Raw genomic sequence first — 7,006 nt, 5'->3', positions numbered from 1 at the left:
CTTTGATTGCTCTCGGTTCCTCATTGAATTTGAGGAGATTGTGGAACTTCTTGAACTGCTGCAGTCTGTGTGGTGAAGGTGCTCCCAAAATGACATCAACATAGGGAGTTCCAGAATTTTGATCCAGCGATGATGGAGGAGGAGGAGGAGGAGGCATCTCGTGGGGCAGCAGTAGCGTCCCCACCTCTGGACCAGAAGCTCTGGGTTCAAGTCCCACCTCAGGAGTTGATGGCTAAGGATATTGTGATCATAACATGGCCAAACAGGTTGATTATCAGCCTGTAAATCCTTCCAAAATGCCTGATGGCAGGCAGTAAGAGCTTGAGAGTTTCCTGGTCAGCCATAATATAGACAACAATGACAAACCACTGCAGTACTTTGCCAAGCATAACCACAGACCAATCCAATGGAGGTCTATGGTTGCCAACACCCTGTAAGGGCATGGCTCATGGAGGAGGAGGAGGAATGGTGAAGGAATGCTGACATATGCCCAAGTTGTGATTGTGTGTGTGTTTATGACTTGGAGGGAACTTTAGAGGTAGTAGCATTTACATGCACCTGCTGCCCTTGTTCTTCTAAGTGTTAGAAGTCTTTGGTTTGGAAGATGCTGTTGAAGAAGCCTTAGCAATTGACTAGGATGGTATATACCAAAGCCATAATCCAGGGGTGGGGGGGATGTTTAAGTGGATGGATAAGCAGTCAATGCAAGACCCTTGGAATTGGGCATCTGGAAATCACTGCTTTCAAGAGAGGAGAGAACTGTGAGTGGGGGAGAACAGTTCAAGCTTTTATTCCCATATATTGGCTGGTAATTAGCCAGTCCACAAAGGGCCATCGCATCTCTCTCCATTAGAGAGAGACAAGTAGTTTATACAGCTTGAGGGGCACCAGTGTGGGGCTAGGCAAAGAGGCAGACCTCCATGAACTGCCAGAACCGGTACAGGGATTGATCTCATGCAGTTGGCATTATTCTGCATCACACTTTAACCATCTAAGCTGACCAACACCCACTTTACTGTTCACTGCATGCATTACCCAAAAAACGAGTAGCAACTAGACAGAGTATTACTAGGGGCTTGGAGGCTCAAAGGTGAATATAGCTTTCTGAAGCAAATCATCCACCTTCAGAAGTCATACACCTGTAACCATGGTCAGCAATGCCCATACCCCATGAAAGAATTTTGTGTTGGAAACAAAAACTGAAGTGACACAAAATACAACTGATAGAACTAAAATACTTTATGGAATGAATAGTCAAGGGAATTTCCCACAGGAACAGAGGACCACCACACCCTTCCAAACTGGACAAAGCAAAGGGAGCAGGCAATAATTAGCTGAAACGTAACTATTCTTGTTTAGTAAATTTACCCTTTCACAAGAATGTCCTGCATGCCTTTGGGAGCTGTCAGTCAGTGATTAAACGCAATTAATTTCAGCTATTTTTCTTTGGGTGATCTCATGGTTACCTCGATCGATTATATTTTAAAAGAGATGCGTGTGGTTTCACGTAATTAAACTTGCTGTCATCTGCACAAGTCACAAGTGTAGGAGTCAGTTTGGATTTGGGTGGTATAATTGACAACATAACTAATTTGAGTTGGAGAAAGAAAGTATTCACTTAAATGACTAGTCACCAGAATTATTAATTAAATGACTTGGAATTCTTGATTTCGCTGAAGATGTTGAGTAATGGGTTGAGCCAAGTTACTGTTATGAAATTACCAAGTGGAAGTTCCAGTTTTTATCAACTGCAGTGTAATCCAGCTGTGACTGAAATTTCTGAAATCTGAATCTTTAAATACTTAACAGGAAAATGAGGTGGAGCCCAGTAAGCTCATCCCCCTACGGCACTGACTCATCCCCAGCCCAGCATCCAGCTGCACTTTAAACACATTTCAAACATTAAAAGAAATAAGATTTGCATTTTTATAGCGTCCTTCACAACTTTGGGATGTCTCAAAGCGCTTTCCAGCCAATTTGGTGCTTTTTGAAGTACGGCCATTGTTGTAATGCAGAAAATGCCAATTTGCACACAGCAAGCTCCCACAAACAGCAGTGACCAGATAATCTGTTTGATGAGGGATTACTGTTAGTCAGCACACCAGGAGAAGGGCCTTGCTCTTTTTACAGTAGTGCTGTGGGTTATTTTATATCAAACTGAGAGAGCAGAGCCTTGGTTTAACGACTCACTTGAAAGACAGTGCAGCATTCCTTCAGTTCTGCTGCATAGTATTAAGCTGAGGTTATGTGCAAATGTCAGTTTTTATCATTGATAGTTATCAACAGTCAACTTTTTCCATTATAACTTTCTAATTCCGTATAGAATGGCAACTACCTATGTAGACTAGTCACGCTGTAATTACATCCTTCTGCCACTGGAGATGCTGAAAGGACAAACTAACTATTACTGGAGCTTCAAAAATCCATGTGATGAAATGCACGACTTTAAAATGTTATATAAAGCTTGATAAGCTTCTCCTTCTCTCTCTACTGTCACTTCTAAACTTGACTTTCCCAATTAAATCCAGGTCAGCCATCTTTCACCCTCTGTAAACTTAAGCTCAACCAAAACTCTGCTGCCCTTATCCAGCCATGTGCTTGCTGACCAACATTGGCTCCCAGTTAAGCAAGCCCTCAATTTTAAAATTCTTGCTTTCAAACACCTTGCCCCTCCCTATGTCTATGATCTTCTTCAGCCCACAACACTCCGAGGTCCTCTTGAGCATCTCCAATTTTACTCTCTCCACCAGTGTTAGCTGTGCCTTCAGCTGCCTGGGCCCTAAGCTCTGGGAATTCCTTCCCTTAACTTCTCCGCCTCTCTATCCTTCTTTAAGACACTTCTTAAAACCTATCTCTTTGACCAAGCTTTTGGTCATCTGCCCTAATAACTCCTAAGGTACCTTGCAGTCGAATTTGGTTTGGCAACAGTCCTGTGTGGCACCTTGGGATGTTTTAGTCCAGTAAATGCATGTTGCTGCTCCCCAAGAGCTCCAAGGTTTTGCAGAAGCAATGTTCCAAAGAGAAGAAAATATAATGGGCAGAGAAACAAAGATCTAACTTGCATGAGTGTTAGCTGAAGTGCCCCACTTCTGGAGCCTTTCGTCATCTCCTCACATCCTAGCATATACGCTTGATCCATAGTCATCAGGAGGAGCACATTCTATTAAACATCCCCCCAACAGTCTTAGTGAATCATGGCCAGGACTTTTAGGATGGCGAGGTTTCTCTTCCCGTCATCCAAAAAGTTGGAAGAGAACACATCCCTGCCATTACTGCCTGCCCCACAGCCAATTCACACGCCAACAAGCGTTAACTGGCTGGAGACCTGACTTGCGTCTCTCAATCGCCTCTAGTCCCTGCAGTACCAGATGCTGCAGTGGTCAGGTCTGGGACTGCATGCAGCCCCCAGAGCCCAAGTCCCAGGAGTCCAAGACCAGGTAGGTGTGGGGATCTCAGGGCAGGGCGCAGACATGAGGCCCAGGGTGAGAGGGCAGAAACGGATGGGGGTGTTGGTAGAGAGGCTGGGAGGGTGCCTCTGCAAGGTTGAGACCTTATGAGTGGGGGCGCCCACTGTTGAAAGGGGCCTGTTGTTGGAGACCTCCCCCCAACCCCCACTTCTAACCAGAGGCCTGAACATGATTCATTTTTGGGCACCCCCCCCACCTACTACCACCCGTCAGCCTGAAAACTGAGGCTAGGCAGGAAGCGGCCCATAAATGGTCAATAATTGGGCATTTAAGGACTTCAATTGATGCAAGGCCTCGCCCATCTAAGCATAAAATTGTGGAGGTCGGGGCAGGTGGGAACCCAATGGGAAGGCCGTCCGAGAAATTTTAGGACTACAAACCCGCCATTGGGGGAAGGTAAAATTCTACCCCCTCAGTAACTTTAAGGGAAGGCTTGGACTTATATAATGCTCTTCTTGACCTGAGGACATCTGAAAGTGCTTTTTACGGCCAATGAAGTAGCTTTTTGTGTAGTCAACCTTTAATACAGGATCTATAATTCTGCAGGTACAATACACTTCAGTTGTAACCTAAGACTTCACTGCTGACCATTACTAACTGAATGACAGCTCAACATAGTCATGGCTGGAACCAAACAGTGGCCCAGCATTTATGGTTTCCATCTCCCAAATCAGGGAACTAAAGCTGCTCTTCCATGTCCAAGGCCTGTTCTTCTCTGAGGACATTAACTCTTCCTTCTGTCTCCCCCAGCGCCATTGTTCACCTCCAGCGTACGTTGCTGCTATATCCAAAAAAGGTTTGTTGGGCAGTTGACCTTACTGTCAGCACGCACTCCACCCAATGATCACTTTTTTTGTATTCATTTATGGGATGTCAGCGTTGCTGACTTGGCCAGTGTTCATTGCCCATCCCTAATTGCCCTTGAGAAGGTGATGGTGAGCTGCCTTCTTGAACCGCTGCTGTCCCTGTGGTGTAGGTAAACCCACTCTGTGCTGTTAGGAAGGGAGTTCCAGGATTTTGAACCAGTGACAGGGAAGGAACTGCGATATATTTCCAAGTCAGAATGGTGAGTGGCTTGGAAGGGAGCTTCCAGCTGGTGGTGTTCCCATCTATCTGCTGCCCTTGTCCTTCTAGATGGTAGTGGTTGTGGGTTTGGGAGGTGCTGCCTGAGGAGCTTTGGTGAGTTTCTGCAGTGCATCTTGTAGATGGTGCACACTGCTGCCACTGTGCGTCAGTAGTGGAGGGAGTGAATGTTTGTGGAAGGGGTGCCAATCAAGCAGGCTGCTTTGTTCTGGATGGCATCAAGCTTCCTGAGTGTTGTTGGAACTGCACTCATCCAGACAAGTGAAGAGATTCCATCACACTCCTGGCTTGTGCCTTGTAGATGGAGGGCAGGCTTTGGGCACTCAGATGAGTTACTCACCACGGGATTCCTAGCCTCTGAACTGCTCATGTAGCCACAGTATTTATATGACGAGTCCAGTTCAGTTTCTGGTCAATGGTAACCCACCAGGATTTTGATAGTAGGGGATTCAGCGATGGTAATACCTTTGAATGTCAAGGGGAGATGGTTAGATTCTCTCTTGTTGGAAGTGGTCATTGTCTGGCACTTGTGTGGCACAAATGTTACTTGCCACTTGTCAGCCCAAGCCTGGATATTGTCCAGGCCTTGCTGCATTTGGACATGGACTGCTTCAATATTTGAGGAGTCGCGAATGATGCTGAACATTGTGCAATTATCAGCGAATATCCTCACTTCTCACCTTATGATAGAAGGTCATTGATGAAGCAGCTGAATATGGTTGGGCCTAGGATACTACCCTGAGGAACTCCTGCAGTGATGTCTTGTAACTGAGATGATTGACCTCCAATAGCCACAACTGTCTTCTGTCGTGCTAGGCATGACTCCAGCCAGCAGAGAGTTTTCCCCGATTCCCATTGACTCCAGTTTTGCCACAGCTCCTTGATGTCAAGGGCAATCACTCTCACCTCACCTCTGGAATTCAGCTCTTTTGTCCATGTTTGAACCAAGAATGTAATGAGGTCAGAAGCTATGACCCTGACGGAACCCAAACTGAGCATGAGTGCGCAGGTTGTTGCTAAGTAAGTGCCGCTTGATAGCACTGTTGATGACCCCTTCCATCACTTTACTGATGATTGAGGGTAGACTGATGGGGTGGTAATTGGCCAGGTTGAATTTGTCTTAATTTTTGTGTACAGGACATACCTTGGCAATATTCCACATTGCTGTAGCTATACTAGAACAGCTCATCTAGGGGCACGGCAAGTTCTGGAGCACAAGTCTTTAGTACGATTGCCAGAATATTGTCAGGGCCCATAGCCTTTGCAGTATTCAATGCCTTCAGCTGTTTCTTGAAATCACATGGAGTGAATTGAATTGGCTGAAGACTGACAACTCGGCCAGTGGAGGCTGAGATGGATCATCCACTCGGCACTTCTGGCTGAAGATTGTAGCAAATGCTTCCGCCTTATCTTTTGCACTGCTGTGCTGGGCTCCTCCATTGAGGATGGGGATATTTGTGAAGCCTCCTCCTCCACCATTCATGACTGGAGATGGCAGGACTGCAGAGCTAATCCGTGCTGATCTGTTGGCTGCGGAATTGCTTAGCTCTACCACTTGCTGCTTATGCTGTTTGGCACATAAGTAGTCCTCCTTTACCAGGTTGAACCGCATTTTTAGGTATGCCTGGTGCTGTTCCTGGCAGGCCCAGCTACTCTTCATTGATCCCCTGGCTTGGTGGTAGAGTGGGGAAGGTCCTGGCTCTGCCTCTACACCTGTCCATAGAATCACGACCAAAATTGGGAACTGAATTACATAGAACTTGTGACAAAGGGCTCAATCCAAAGGGTCTTTACTCCAGGTGCTGAGGCCTGCTGTGTATTCCCAACACTTTTGTTTTCTTTTCACATCTCCTGCATTCATTATTAAAAATGAGTGAACATGGTCTTCACTTAGGCAATTCAAAATGTGATTTTATTTATATGCGATTGACATCACCAGTCCACAGTGATAGCAATATCTACCATCTACAACATGCACTGCAGCAACTCACCAAACCTCCTTCACCAGCTCCATCCAAACCCACACCCTCTACCACCTAGAGAGACAAGGGCAGCAGGCTCATGGGACCACCACCACCTGCAAGTTTCTCTCCAAGTTACACACCATCCTAACTTGGAACTACAGTATATCACTGTTCCTTCATTGACACTGGGTCAAAATCCTGCAACTCTTCTCCCCCGCCCCCGCACCGAACAGCACCACACGGACTGCAGCAGTTCCAGGAGGCAGCTCACCACCACCTTCTCAAGGACAATTAGAGATGGGCAATAAATTCTGGCCTTGCCACCAGCGCCCACCACTCCATGAATGAATAAAAGCATGGACAAAGTTGCTGCTCTTCCAAAGCCACCTTCCCCTTTAATCTAAATGTTTGCGATTTTACCATTGTATTTTACCACGCCCGCATTGTCATGTGATATCTCACTGGTGTGAACTCAATAATAATAAATTAAAA

This window comes from Carcharodon carcharias, chromosome 34 (assembly GCF_017639515.1).
Source record: "Carcharodon carcharias isolate sCarCar2 chromosome 34, sCarCar2.pri, whole genome shotgun sequence".
In the NCBI taxonomy this organism is placed as follows: Eukaryota; Metazoa; Chordata; class Chondrichthyes; order Lamniformes; family Lamnidae; genus Carcharodon; species Carcharodon carcharias.
Note: the sequence above shows the minus strand (reverse complement) of the source record.